At 35.8% G+C, this 15255-nt stretch overlaps 1 protein-coding gene and 1 long non-coding RNA gene across 2 annotated transcripts in view; both read left to right on the top strand.

The window, feature by feature from the left end:
* NALF1 (NALCN channel auxiliary factor 1) overlaps nucleotides 1-15255 on the top strand; it is a 439284-nt gene that overhangs the window by 101824 nt on the left and 322205 nt on the right. The window lies entirely within an intron of this gene.
* On the top strand, nucleotides 1132-8915 carry LOC131554526 (uncharacterized). The gene is made up of 3 exons (XR_009274397.1): nucleotides 1132-1200; nucleotides 5654-5717; nucleotides 8163-8915. It is a non-coding gene; the product is annotated as an uncharacterized LOC131554526 (long non-coding RNA).

Raw genomic sequence — 15255 nt, 5'->3', positions numbered from 1 at the left:
CCACAGGGTTATTTCCAGTCATCAAGCTGCACTAAGGAGGAAAAAAAAAGTCTGCATAACAGACTGCATAGCCAGAAATAGCACTAAAATCACAAAAATGAATTGCTTTCGGAAACTAGTTTAGCTTACCATTCTTTTTATGTAATTCAGTTTTAAAACCCTATGCATCTTCCCATCATATATTGCCAAAAAGTCCAAAACTGTTAAAATTGAAATATATTTAATATATGAGTTTTCTGGGAAAAAGAGGCAGCCAAACTTGAAAGAGCTGATGAAGAAAGAGGTTGCTGAACAGAAGAAGAAAAAATATTTTTTTAGGATTTGTTGATTCCATTCCAATCAATATTAGTGAGACATAGTTAAACTGTTTATGGACAGATCCTGTTTCTTCTAGGGGTTCATATATGATTTTTGTATAGACTGAGCAACTAACTTTGTTTTAGTAACTTTCACATTCAAAAAGTAAACCATGCTATCTATATATTTTTTTCATGCTTGTGACATTCACATTCCTGCTTTAAGTTCCTGGAACCATGATATAAGGCTTCCTGTTTAGTATGGATGATAAAGTTATTTTTTGCTGTTTGAAGTTCAATGGGCTTATAGGCAGCCTCTGATGGATCAAGATTAACCTTTTCTTCTGCTGTTAGAGTTTAGATTTGTACTTACCCAGCATTTAACTATCAGCCTACACACTTTCCATACACAATTCTACTTCACCTTTTACCTTGCATGTATCATACACAGGCTGGGTGTAAAAATGACAAAATGGGAAAAGCATCACTTTACAGCTGGTTTTGCTCAAGTGCAGCTATTAGCCAAGTCTTACTTCAAGCCTCTTAGGAAAGGCTTTTTAATCTTGCTGATTATATTTTTTAGAATATTTTCATATATTCAACTTAAATTATTAAATTTAAATTTATTATAGACAGCATATTATGGCCACATCCTGTGGGGGGATAGAATGTAAGAAAATAAAGACAGTGCAGAAGAGAATCTCATCCCTGAGGAGTTGCAGCTGTGCTAATTACTAAAGATTAGGAACAGGCCTGCCCTTAAGAGGCCACAGCTGTGTCCAATGAGGATGAGTGCTATAAAAGAGTGGGTTACCTGAGTGAGAAGGGAGTTGGAGTTTGTTGGCTGTGCTGTGAAGAAGGAGTCAGTGCTGTGAGGATATGCCCATGAGAAATCACTAAGAAGGTATGCAATAAGATGACAACAGTGTCCTATGTAATAGTGGACTGGTTCACCACACTTTCAAACTGAGACACCTGATGGTTAATGTGAGTTTTTTAGACCAAATTTTTTGGTTTTAAATGCAGTTACTGATAAATCCAAATTAATCTATGGCAGGTCCACACTCCTGTGTTAATGTGGCGGGCACAGTTTTTGCCAATTATGCTGTGAAGGTATTGTATCTGTTTTATCAATGTGATAGCTGATCTGAGGAAAAAATCATAAATATGTAGCCTGAGTATTCTTCTTATTGTAAATCTATGTTGAAAAAGCTTTTCTGATAACCTTAGTAATTTTTATAAAAGAACTAATAAGACAAACAAACTAGGATATTCAGGGTATCCTCCACAAAATGCTTGCTTTCAAAATTTGAGCTAAAGAAGGAGTGAGATTTTCAGAAGTTCCTTCCCCCTTCATGGGAACCTTCTTCCCAGAGCTTTACTTTGAAATCCTTCCTTCCCACCAGTCCCTCAAATGTTAACCTTGAATCTTCTAAGGGGACTCATGTCCTGGGCATAACTGGACACCTGACTGTTCTAATCTCCATTTCTTGTGTCTCCTAACCAAGATTCTGAAACTAGTGGTGGAATTTGTCCAGTCACAGTAAATGGCAAGACACGAAGTTGAATTGCAATGAGTCAATGAAAAGACAAGTACAGGGAGGATGAATGATTAATTCAGGCCTCCACATCTACCTCTTGGAGAACAAGATAGGTGGCACAACCCTGCCTTGCCTCCCACTCTAGTGGACCCTCCTCTCCTGCCTCCTTCCCATGGTTTTCATTCCTTCCCATGGAGTAGGTGCACAGGGAGAGGTGATGCAGAGGATAAATATACCACCCGTGGTTGGAAGGAGCTTTCCCCACATCCAAAATGCTGTCTCTGCGTGGGTTGTGACATCCCTCAGAGCTGACAGTGTGTTTCCCAGTTGATTGCCATTTCTTTGAAGTCTGCATTAATTGTAGAATAAACTAGCTAAACTACCGAGAAGGCTGGATTTGATTTTATATTCCTGAAAAATCTCCATGAATCATGTGGACATCTGCTGTAGTTATTTAAGAAACAGGTAGTATATCCTTGTCCTCTCTTTTCCTTAATTCTAATGTCTAGCAGGATTTTGCACATGGGACTTGCACTAACCCACTCATGGATTACTTTATGCTTAAGGTGATTTGTCAGTTGCATTTATCCGCTTTGAATTGAGATGAGATCCTGCACTTCTACGTTTTCACTTCTGCTGCCAGGAAGAGTTTGGTCAGAGAAGTTACATTCCAGGTGCTATGAAATGGTGGTGTCATATACAGTGATTAATCCCAGAGACTACAGCTAGAAATTCCTCCTCACAGTGATGGCATTCTTGCTACTCTGTGAACCCTATTTTCTATTAGTAAATAAAAACCAAAAAATTACATGAGACTTCTTTATCATGCTTTTTATCATACCCATCAGCTTCATGTATACTGTGTGAGAAAGAACTTCAGAAATAATTCCATCACATCCATTTAATTTTGCTCTGCTTGGCTCCACAGAGCAATAAGGACTGTCAGGCAAGGTCTGCTGAGCTGACAGCAGTTTCATTGTCTTTGTGAGGACTTAACTACTTGACTCCCCATAGAAGTGACATGTTGTGTAGGAGCTCCAGCACCGACAGGTTCTAGGCCGTCATCTTTCACCAGAGTTGTGTTTGCTTATGTGCTTGGTGCTGTCCAGAGAATCCTGCACTTCTCCCAAACCACAGCATGAAATCATGATATTTCAACCTATGGCTAAATCAAGAACATCCCTTTTGGCCAGGCTTTAGATTTCATCTGTAGTTCAGTTCTTCCTCACTGGTGGAGTGGCTGGAGAAACAGCTCAGTGCAAGCTGCAGTTGTGGCATACGGGGCTGCCTCAGGGTATGAGGAGGTCTGTGGCACAGGCCACAGTGCAGCAGCTGTGCTGCAAGCAATTCCCACTTCACCTCCAAGCTGGGAGGAAGAGACAGTCACACTTCAGGCTGCAGCTGAGACCAGTCTTGCAACCGCTATTTATATTTCATAAATGCAGCAGAAAGTATTTGAGGATGGGTTGCAAAAGGCAAAATTAACATCAGTTGTCTGAAAGCTTGGTATTCAATTGCAACAAATGCAAAATTATTTCCCTCTAGTTCAAAAGAGTAGGAAAAGTAAAAACAAAAAATGGGGCAGATTAGGTTAATTCTGAGCTGGATTTCATAGTCTAAGTAAAAATGGAAACTTGCCAGTCAGTTTTTAAATTCATAATGTCATTTTCATTCTTGGCTATTCTTGTTCAGTAATTAAATTCACAACTCGTATTTCCAATTGATGGTGCATTTCTGCAAATAGAAGTTAAAAATCTGATTGATATTATAATAATTTTAAAAATTATTTCTCTAGTAAGATCCTTAATTAGGTAGGAATACCTAATTCTATTTAATGCATTATACATGGAAACCTTTACTACTTCTTAATTTCAAAAGTATTTCTTCAAGTATAAAAAATGTTTTACCAATTTTTTTTGCTGACAGTCCAATTCTTGAATCCTTTTTCATCTGTTCAGTCAAAGGACTTGATGATCTCAGAGGTTTTTTCCAGCCTAATTGATTTTGTGATTCTGTATCAGAGATAAATTAGAGAAATAATTGTGACATATTAGGTAAATGCAGAAGTTTGATTTGGGGTATTGTTCAGACTAATGCTTAATTGATTGTGAGAGATCCTGTGAAAAAAAAATTCCTCTGGTGCGATTTAATTCATGTCAGTGACATGTATTCCATAAATTCACTTCTGTTCAAAAAAAGAGCAGTCAGAAAGCTATCTGAAAGGGAAGAAAATGCTTTAAAAGGTATTATAATTTTTTTCTTCAGATACTACCCTGCTCTGGCACCCGTGCAGTGACCTGGAAACACTTTTACATGACTACTATTTTCACTTACAATTTGAAATAAGGAAGAATTGAAGAAGTTACGCTATCATAAAGAGTGTTTCAGACTTTATTGAAATTATTTCTGCAAAACTCAGGGAGGTAGTCTCAAAAATCTTTTTTCAATAACTCAGTTGTCTTTGCACAACTCAGCAGTGTTGACGGTGCTGCTGACCGGGAAAGGACAGTGGGCACTGGTGGCTGCTGTGGCTTGGAGGCACTGCCCAGGGTCACAGGATTACTCCAGCTCGGCACTGCTGCTCCTGTGAGCTGGCTGTAGGCGTCTTTGTGCTGTGCTGGTCAAGCAGATCAGGGTCAGCCTTGTCCCCTTAGCCATTAAAACACCCTCAACAGGCCCTCTGCTACATACAGGCTGCAGGGAGGCTGCCAAAGGGAAGGAAGCCCTCTTACAGAGAAGTATATTCTGGAGGGAGCCTTGGCAATCTGAATTGTTTCCTCTCTTACTCCTTGTTTCTGCCTGGATGAAATTTTGGTGTGGTAAATCTGTCACCGTTTTCTAAATTCCCAATTAATTTCAATGTAGGACTTTATTACGTGAGCGGTTGATCAGGGCTAGACCTCTTTTCTAGCAAAATGAGTTCCAAGCAGGAGCTGCAATACACAGGTGTCACTTTCTTATTGTGTGTAATGTCACATAGCTGTAAAAACAACTCACAAATACACACAAGGGAAATATATTTTCTAAGGGATGATTGTGAAGAACAAAAAATTGAAAAACAGCAGTATTTTTGAGGATGTCCTTAACTCAGACATAAATCTGATCATTCAATAGAACAAAAATAAAATGAACTTCAGATTGTAATATTTGTTGTAATCTATATTGTCACCCAAAAATAGGGAATAGAGTTGTTTAAGACAGTCATTATGAAATGCCATTATGTCATTTTTCAAGTCAGCCTGTTGACAGAAAATTGCTCCATAACCTGGAAAATCCCTGATTGTGAGTACAGTCTGTGAGTGATTTCTAAGTAATGGACCAGGTGAATGTATTTGCATCCAGAAACTGGGTTTAATTCAATTCTATATTTTAAGATAATTGTCTTCAACACAGAAACTACATGAAAATGAAATAATTTTCAAATATTGATTGAATGAAAAAGAAATTATTTTGAAAATTAAGTGTACTTAGGATGTGGAGCAAAACTGTGATAGCAACTGATGTGAATGTAAGTGAGGCACAAAGGTGAACTCACTAAGTCTCATAAAACATGATATAGTTGTTATATAGCTAAACAGGGAGAAGAAAGACATCAAATGTTCATTCTAAGTTCTATAATGGTGAGCTGGTCTGCACAGTGCAACCTTGTTTTTTAGTCAGAAATACTTGTTAACTATCACATCTGTCACACAGAATGCTTTAACTGAAGTTGCTTTGATTTCAAAAGATAAAACTTAAGCTTTGACTGCACCAAAGTGCTCACAACCCTCAAGTGTATTTTTTTTTTTTAAATCAGTGTTTTACTTTCTTATGCAGTGCTGCACTCCTGCCCCAGCCATTCCAAGATTCAGCTTCAGAAAGCAGAAGAATATCTAGCCAGGTAAAAAAAAATTGTGGTGTTGAAATCAGTACCATAAAGTCTTTCAGGACTGGAGAAGCTACACAACTCTATTACATTCTCATACTCTATTCATTTTTGTTTTATCAACAAATAACTTTTTATTTGGATGTATGAATCACTGTTACTGATAATAGAAACAAATGAGCTGGATTCCCCAGATCAGCTATAATGGATGTTTTCGTTGTTCTTGTTTGCTCTAATCTAATCTGAATTAGATTAGAATTTAAATGTAGTGATTTATCTGGCTAAAAAGAGGAAAAATGTGCAATAAGTGCATGAGTTGTACCAGTTGAAGAACTACAATGTAACATTGGTAGCCAGATCAAAATGAATCTAAAAAAAAAGACACAGCAAATATCTGTGCACGTAAGTACATGCTATACTTATAAATGTGTGTGTGCACTTATACTGATTTATACAGCCCAAATGGCATTTGTAATTTATACTATATAGTTAGTTTCATTGCATCTTCTGTATTAAAAAAAAAATCAATCTAATTACTTTTATGCATGTAAAAAATCCGTGTTTGTCATGTTATCAAAAAAAAATTAAGCCAAATTAATGTTAAATAATTTTGACCACTTTTTTATCAACATGCACAAAACTCTAAAACATCCATTCATAGTGATTTAGTGAAGTAAAACATTTAAGGCTAAATGATCTTTCCTTATTCCTGATTTGTTGTGTGCAAGATAAATATTAAAAATCCCTTTTAACAGAGTACATTATCCTGTTTGGAATACTCTATATATTTCTTTCTCTGTTACAATCTATAAAATATTGACTTTGCAGGCAGCTCGTTGGCAGATAGATAAATTCAGGCTTCCAGCCCCTGTCTTTGTTTCTCACATGAATATCAGCCACCACTATGTAAAATCAGCAGCATACAAGTTAAACAGAAGTAGCAGATGGGTGAATTTCACACAGTCTTTTTAAAATTAATATGGATGGGGTGGGGAGAGAGGGAAGCATGGGAAATAACAGTGTTTTGTTGGTATAAAATGATGGAGCTGAAAAATATTAGCCTTTCACATGAATAGAAAATAGATTATGGACCAAATGAAATGATCCGAATATCGCTTTTACCTATTTGTCAGATGGGAGGAAGAAATTTTCTGTGCTGCTACTATTTTTCACTTTTCTCTGTATTAGGAGTAAAATAATGGAAAAATTAAATTCAAAATCTCCTTCAATTTCAGAAAGACATAATAGACAACTTTTGGGCTTTAAATGTTTTTTAACTGCTGATAGAATAAAAATTAGGTGTATTTTGTTGCCATGTACTTGAAAGGTCTTTTGCTATGTGAAAAAGAATTTATAGTACATTATTGATAATAACATCAGCTGTCAGTCTACTAGTTTGGACAGCATAACACACACCAGAAGAGAGCAAATTTTGCTTCATTATTATCTTTAAATAATCTATGCCTAAGAAACTGAGTTAAATATTACTAAACTGAATCATCATGCATATGCAGACAATAGGCGTTATGCAATATACTGTACATACTCTAGACACTGACATGGAGATATTTTGCATTTCTGTTAAGTGTAGCTAATCATTAACTTTAATAAGAATTTTAAGTGCAACACAGGATAATCCAGAAATATGTAGCATAATTCATGCCTTGATTTGTCTAGAAGTAAAACTAGGAAAAAAAAGTAGAAATCTACAGAAATAGAAATCCTGACAGACAGTTAATACCTGAATTTTTCTGCAGAGATGTAAAGCATGTAAAAATCCTAAGAGAAAACCAATACCTTGGTGACTAAAAATAGGTTTCATAGCTCATTAGAGTGTCTGTGGTTATTATGTGGATTCCTTAAGCAAATGTATACTTTACAAATCTTTGTGTGCATTTGACTTGGAAAATCTGTGCAGGAAGTAATTGGCAGAATCAGACTGACAATACGTTTAATCTGTTGCAATATGATGAGCCTCTACGATGCATTGCTTATTCTGTTTGGTATTGGGGAATTGCCACACCTATCTGTCAGACAGAAAATTCTGCTCTGAAATTAGGGTTTGGGTGCCTTCACTTCTGTACTGCATATCTATATTTCGCTGCAAAGTCAATAGGAAGTGGCATGAAAAAGCATTGCACCTGTCACACGACTCATAATGGAATATCATTAAGTACAGTTTTTCATTCAGTCAAACAGAGATCTTATGAATAAATGGACAGCTATCATACAGAACAAACTGAATTTTTACACTTAAATGAACCCACTGTTATTAATGAGGAATTACATAGACCTGACAGGAGTCCAGTCCATTTAAACTGAAGTTCTCCTTAGATCTACAGGGTGACATTCTCCTCATACTAGATAGAATCATAAAGGGGAAAGAAAAAAAGTCAAAATATGATTTAAAAAGTAAGGGGAGCACAAATAGACATGTAAATTCGTCTTCTTTCCTCATAGTAACTGAGGAAGGAGTGGACCACAGTGCTCTTGTGGCATTTTCACATCTATGTGCTTCAGTTGCCACATGCTGCTGAGGAGGTCAGTTGTAAATCCAGCGTTCTTCTCAAGGTTGAAGCTGTGGAGAAGAGAATGTGCTTACACTATTTGCTGCAGAGTGCCAAGTATCAGCCCTGGTTCAGAGAGCTAGCTAATTTATTTTGTAGAGAAGAAATGGACAGAGGATGTGTGTTCAGAGCATATGCCAGAAGGAGGGAAAATAAAAGTCTTCCAGTCTGCCAGCATCAGAGGATATTTCAATATATTGTAATGTTTAAAAAAGTATGTGTTCTTATATTTAAAATATATATATACTTGTATTTTAAGTATGTGCATATATATACATAAAAAAATATGATTACAAATGCCTCTTGTAAAGCAGATGCAATTTTCAGTTTATGTTACCAGACAATGCTAGCTGACCAGTCATTTAACAATGCAGATAATTCAGGCCATTTTCAGCCCTATAAGGAAGGCACTTCTTCATGTCTAAATGTTTCCTGTGAAGTTTTGTACTGAGTGTACCTCTGCACTGTTTGTAATGTAATTCTGGGGAAGCAGTGGCTATATCAAAATTCAAGAAACCTTGAAACTTATTTATCTTAAGATTTGAAAAGACATTTGAAGTGGCGTAAGAAACAACGAAAGAATAAGAAGTTCCCGGACAGGATTTAATATAGTATGGAAGAAAAAAAAAACCCCAAACAAAACTAAAATTAGTTCTGTTGACAAGCTAGTCTTGCAGACAGGAATTGCATCTATTTTTCACCAGGTTTTAAATTAGGACTTTAAAGTTTAGTGCGGAAGGACAGTACAATGGTTATTGTTGGGATGAACTGAATGATAACCTATTAAAAAAAAACCCAGTTTTTGGATGCTGGGAGAAATTCTACTGACCTTAGATAAGATGCTAATGAAAAATCAGCAATGCAACTAATTTCTGTTAGTTATAAATAACTGGGGCTAATAAATAGAATGTTTGTAGTAATCTCATTTATCTTGCATTAGATAACTTCCTTCAGAAAAGAAAAAGAATGACTTTTAGAAGAGGCTAACATAAATATTTTGTTGAATCAGACCCAGAATAATCTCTGACCCCACAGATACTTGCACTTGTGCAGATGAGCAATCAGATATTGAAGCAGTTTTCCCTACTTCTATACATCTAAAATGTTGGGGTTTTTTTTTTCAATTGGAAATCTAAGGATTGATTTAGCAGGCATATAAAATGATCACTCACTGTTCCTTTCCAGCTAGCAAAAACCCTACTTTTTTTTTAAAACTAAGATTTTGAGTCTTGAGGATCTGGTTAGGAAGACCCTACACTTTTCTCACTTTTAGGCAACACAGAGCAATCTACCACAACAAAGGCAGTTGGCTCTGCATTTTAGGTGAAAATCTGTGGTTTGGAAATATTTCCTGCATTGTTAAAAATAAGCGCAAATCATTCAGATACTATAAGAGTGAGCACAAGACACTAAAATAAATAAAACCTCATTGTGTAAATCCTTGTGCAAGATCAAATAATAAAAACATTGCTAGAAAACTCTTTGGAGTCCGAGGTGAAGTGGTGGACATGGTTAAGATAAGTAATTTCACAGGCTTTTTTTCAATAAAATTTGAGGGGTTAATGAGTGAGTTGTACTAAACTGACTAAAGGCCACAGATAAGATGGATTTGTCTGCACAACCCCAGAAATTTGGGATCCCAGAATACACAGTTTACAAATTGCAGGTTTGACTCTTCAGCAGCTTCCACAGTAATGACCATTGGAAGGAATTTTTGCATCCTTTTCCATGCTAGGTTGTTTTGTAGCATCATTCCTCTTGTCTCTCGTTCTTTTTTTCCCCCTATCTACTCTAGATTAATTCTCCTTTGAAGTTTAAATATTAATTTAAATAGTTTTACACCGGATGCCACCATGGATCCATTAATGAAACACAGTTGGCAATGATGTTTTTTATGGAGAAGGCTTCTTGTAAAAATGGGTTAGAGATCCAAAGGACTCAGTAATTTTCTTTCCAAAACTTCATGCTTTCTATCATAAATAGAGTATTCAATGAAATTTTGACGGAAGTTTTCAGGCTTTAAAGAATTGCTTGAAGTGAAACATTTTGTACAGTGTTCATATATATAGAGATAACAAACAATGAAATAATAAGAAAATTTTAAATTCCTTTTTAATAGTTCAAGCATTCATTTTTAAAACATCCCGTATGTAACATTGCATAATGTAAAATGTATATTTTCCGGTATTGAATATATATATATGTATATATGATGTGGTATCAGAGACTCCTATAATACTTCATTTTGGAAGTGACCTTTAAAGGTCATCTAGACACCTCCCCTTGCAATTAACAGGGACATCTCTATCTTCAACTAGATCAGGTTGCTCAGAGCCCCATTCATCTTGACCTTGCATGTTTCCAGAGATGGGGCATCCACCATATCTTTGGGCAACCCTTTTCTTTGGAAAAAGCTTCTTTCTTTAATTGGAAGTGTTTGGAGTGTTCTGAATGAAGTCAGATATATTTACTGATAGAAGGTGAAATGAAAACAGATGTTTTCTGCCTTTTGTTAAAAGGCAGAAACTCTGAGTGCATCTTAATTAAAAGAGAACTTGAGTATTTATTTTCAAATAATTTTCCTAGTAGTGCCCAAGTGCTTTCAAACAGGAAAGGAACTAAGGGCCAAGCAGCATTTTGAAGTCTTTAGAGCTGAGCTGAGGCTGCTGGAATAGCAATAAAATGGGAATTCTGATTTGAAGGCTGGGTTTTGCTCCTTGGTTTCTCTCATTCATGCCCTTGTCATGAGCCCACATTCTAATGAAATGTTAACACAGAAATTTTGTGCAAGAACTTGCTGTGGTTTCCACCGGGCCAACTTTTCTTGTCACATCTTTTTTTGTGGGAGGCTAGCATTTAATGAGATGGTCTGATTTAACATGAATTGTTCTTAACAGGCTACATGCCACAAACCTCAGAGTGCTTGTCAAGAGATGGCTAACAATGACAGGCTAGGATAAGCTGAGCAGCCCAGGAGCTCTTTGTGTTCACACCAGATCAGGCTTAGTGAACTGATGGAAAATGAGCCCAGACAAGCCTCCAGGGTCTGCTGTTTTGTAGTTTGTCTAATAAAGATAAAGGGAAAAAAATTGCTAGAAATTTTCTGAGTTCTGTGTTTTTTTCTGTCTGTTTGAGAAGGAGCTTTTATCCCAGGCAGGGAATAAGAAGTGTGCATTTTCACTGCTGTGAAAAACTACTTTTTAAACTCCCTAAGCTGTCTTGATTTGCAGTTCTCTGAGCAAGAGCACAGTCCTCCTAATCAGGACCTTACATGTTTGCGAGACATTCTCTATGTGTATGGTCTCTCCTAGGTTAGATTGCTTTGTTAAGCTCTGACACCCTCTTCATCATTGAGGAAGTACATTCATCATCTTCATCATGAGTGTCCTGCTACTTAAAGCTTCTTTTATTGTTAGTGCCAACGTATGTATTGACCGGCACAGTAACTAGCCAGTTCTCCCTCTGCTACAATCCTCTACTCAAATATAACCATTTGCTGGCAGAAAACAAATTCCTTGTCAAGTTTTCAGCAAAAGTTTATTAATTTAATTTGTATTCAGGATTGCACTGTACTGCTAAATGAAGCCAACAGCTAGGTCCTTCATTTTGCCATGTTTAGGATGCATTCCTAAACATGTGGTACTGAACCTGCTTATACCTCCTTTCATCCTCCAAAATTTCCCTATGATGTACGTTGTGATGTTTGCTCACAATTTTTTTTTCTGCTTATTTGTGATAGCTTCAAATTTTGCAAGCAAATAAAGGATTTCCTTTTATGATAGTATTTATTCTTAAACATGGTCCAATTTTTTTCACCTGAGAAAGAAAGCATAGCAGATTCTATGAAGGTTTAACAGTGCAGTGTTTTATATGAAATGTATTCACAGAGGTTTCAGTTTAAAGAGGTTGTGCAGCACTTTGACAGGGTGTGTTAGCTGGACATTCATTAAGAGTGACCTGAACTGAGCTTTAAGAGTCTTGAGTGTTGTACTGAAATGTGTCCCTTAGATTGTGTACATGTTAATAATATATTAGATATTTCTGTTGCTTTTGGGGAAATATTAAGAAATAAATAAGATAGCATAAAGATAATGGGTTTTAAAAGTGAAGACCATACTTCATTGTTGTCTAAATCCCAGTCCACACTTCTCTGTAACTCCCTGTTATAATTACCTGCATTTTAATAAAGTGCATTTCTGTACTTGTTCAGTTCCTCTACAGTGAAGCTTCTCAACTATGAAAAGCCTGAGAATAACACTGTTTTCATGAGTATCAGAGGCAGAAAACCCTTTATACGTAAAGGTAAATTGTTGTGTTTTAGCCACTTTTGTTCTTTAAGAGAAAGAGAAGCAGGAAAGAAAATAATGGAACAGTTTTTACTTGACTTGTTGTGCATATAAAGCCATATAGTTTTTTACTGTCAGTGATTTACTCAGAAATCACTCCAATACTTTTCAGTGTAGCACAGCATTAGCTAGATCAGCCCTTCTCTGTCCTCCCTTCTAACTGCATTAACCTGTTGTCCTTGAATTTCTCCTTCAAGTTGTGAACAAAGAGCTCTTCGGCTTGGGTGGAAGTGGGAAATGTGGTTATTGATTTAGTCATGAATAAATGAATGTGTGCTTGAATGTATGAGCTGATAAATGAATAGATGCTATTAGTTTTGTATATTATAGAAAACTCTTTTTGTTTGCAAGCACTATGCACAAGAATGCCAAGAATCAGACTCAGGCATACATTATTTCCAAGACTTTGTAACCTTTTGAGGCTATCTGTATTCATGTACTGGAGTAGGCTACCGAGCATTTTAGAGCCAGATACCTCTGAAAGCCCTTCTGGATGAACAAACACTTGGGAAGAGACACGCTTCTGAGAATGTTTCTCTCTGAGAAAATCAGAATTCACCTCCAGACAGTATCCCAGGAAATCTGTGTGATGTAGACACAGACTCAGAAGCCCCCCTTCCATACCATACTTTTAAACACAGCTGTTTGGTTTGGTTTTTGTTTTAACTTTTTTAGGTGGAATTATTGACCTACAGTTATTCCATTACATAACAGAGTCTCATTTACCTATGCCTGGTTGCTTTTATTTGTAGCAGCACATCTTCATTTTCCTGAAATCTGTGCTTTTTAGAGCTTTCTTTTAAGCAATGATTTTAGTTATCCTAGTAGCTATGTATATATCATTAATCATAGTGCTTTTTATACTCTACAAGACATTAAATTATTAATGCAACACAAAGAAACATATGTTATATCAGGACACATCATTTTGATAATAGAAGGAAATGCTTTTTGTGTTGTGACAACCCAACACCAGCTTGTTAAAATCAAAATTGAAGGTTTATTTGCTTCATTAATTTGGTAAAAGTAGACTCCTCATAGAAAAATTAAACTGGTGCAAAAGTTATGTGTAGATTAGCCTCAAGGGTAAAAAAATAAATTGTACTGTCATATATGTATGATTTTCTGATATTAGTTGTATATTAACCAAAGTGCCTAGTAGCTGAAAATCATAAACTAAGTTATGAGGGAAAATGCTACTGGGCAGCATACTAGAAGATTATTTTACAGAGAATGTATCATCATCTAAAATGAAATTAATAGCTATTTTAATGGAAGGACATTTTCCTTTACTTTAGATGGCAAATTTTGAATCTAAAGAAAAGGAGAAAGGAATGTCTTTCCTTAGCATAATTGAGTGAAATAGTGCTACTCAACAACAATAGCAGTTTTTATTTGCTGTGGCAAAGCAGCTTGATGCTGAGCCCTGGCCACTCTAAAATTAATATTACTAAGTCAAGGAGATACAGGAAATCATGGAGATTGAAGTTTATGGTAGTTTTTCACCAGAAATGCACAAAGGCTTCCAATAGATACACTTTACTGTTAGACAATGTCTACCAAGGAAAACATATATTTTTTTCTGTCCTTCCATCCTGGTGTTTCACCCATTCAGAGGAAAAATGCAGCTGCCATCATACCTGGGTAGGACAAGGGAGTGGATTTAGTCACTGAGGAGTCAGGGAATGCAATTGTATCATTGCCTTGTCTATTATTTGTCAGGAAAATAAATTAAGCTTCACTTCCCTGAATAAATTTCCAGCCATTGAAGGAAAGAATTAAGAGAATATGATGAAATCTAGTGGTGCAATCCTTTGGTAAATTAAAATATTGCAGATTGTAATAATCCAAAACCTTGATTGTGTTCCCTTTTCCATTCTGTTCAACAAGGAAAAAATACAAGTAATGGGAGGGTTTTGTTTGCCTCCTGATTCTTTTGAAAATTTTTGGGAGATATCGAGTCTGAAATGGGTGAGAAAGAACTGTAAAAATTTTTTCAAGCTTTTTCATATTCAGAAGTAGTGACATGTCTTAATGTATGTGTTTTAATGAAGGAATAAGGATGTAATTCTTGAAGAAGTATGTATGCGTATATATTTCAAAAGATTCCTTTTAAATACTGATATTTTAAAAACAGTCATTTATTAAGCCAGCTAAAGAAAAATGTTGTTGTCTTTGAATTTGAGTCCTCATATGTCCCTTATCTTGGATAATAGATATAGCTGAAGGACAAAAAGGATGATGATATTTATACACCACTATTTATAAACAGATAACTGGTAATATAAGCAGGTAAATTAGAGAGCCTCAGACACTGTTTCCCTTTCGTGGTTTGATCTATGGACTTGTCTCACTTGCTTTCCTTTTCTGTTTAAGGATATTGCATATATATTTGTAATGTACTATTTCCTAATTTTATAGCAGAAGGTAGAAGTAACTGAAAACATCCATTGGCTCAGTACTCTACACTGACTGTATTTTGCAGGTCAGATCAACTTCCTCTGATACTATTAAGGTTTCTAAATTTTAATCTTTCTGTAGTCTTCCCCTTATTTCTTCTTCAGAGATGCATCTTTCTTCTCTAAAGGGTGTCCAATGTAAATTTTCTTTTTCTTAAGAGATTTTAGATTATTTGTTATT

The sequence above is a fragment of the Ammospiza caudacuta genome, chromosome 2 (assembly GCF_027887145.1).
Source record: "Ammospiza caudacuta isolate bAmmCau1 chromosome 2, bAmmCau1.pri, whole genome shotgun sequence".
Lineage (NCBI taxonomy): Eukaryota > Metazoa > Chordata > Aves > Passeriformes > Passerellidae > Ammospiza > Ammospiza caudacuta.
The sequence above is the reverse complement of the archived record's forward strand: the minus strand, read 5'-3'. Positions and strand labels throughout refer to the sequence as shown.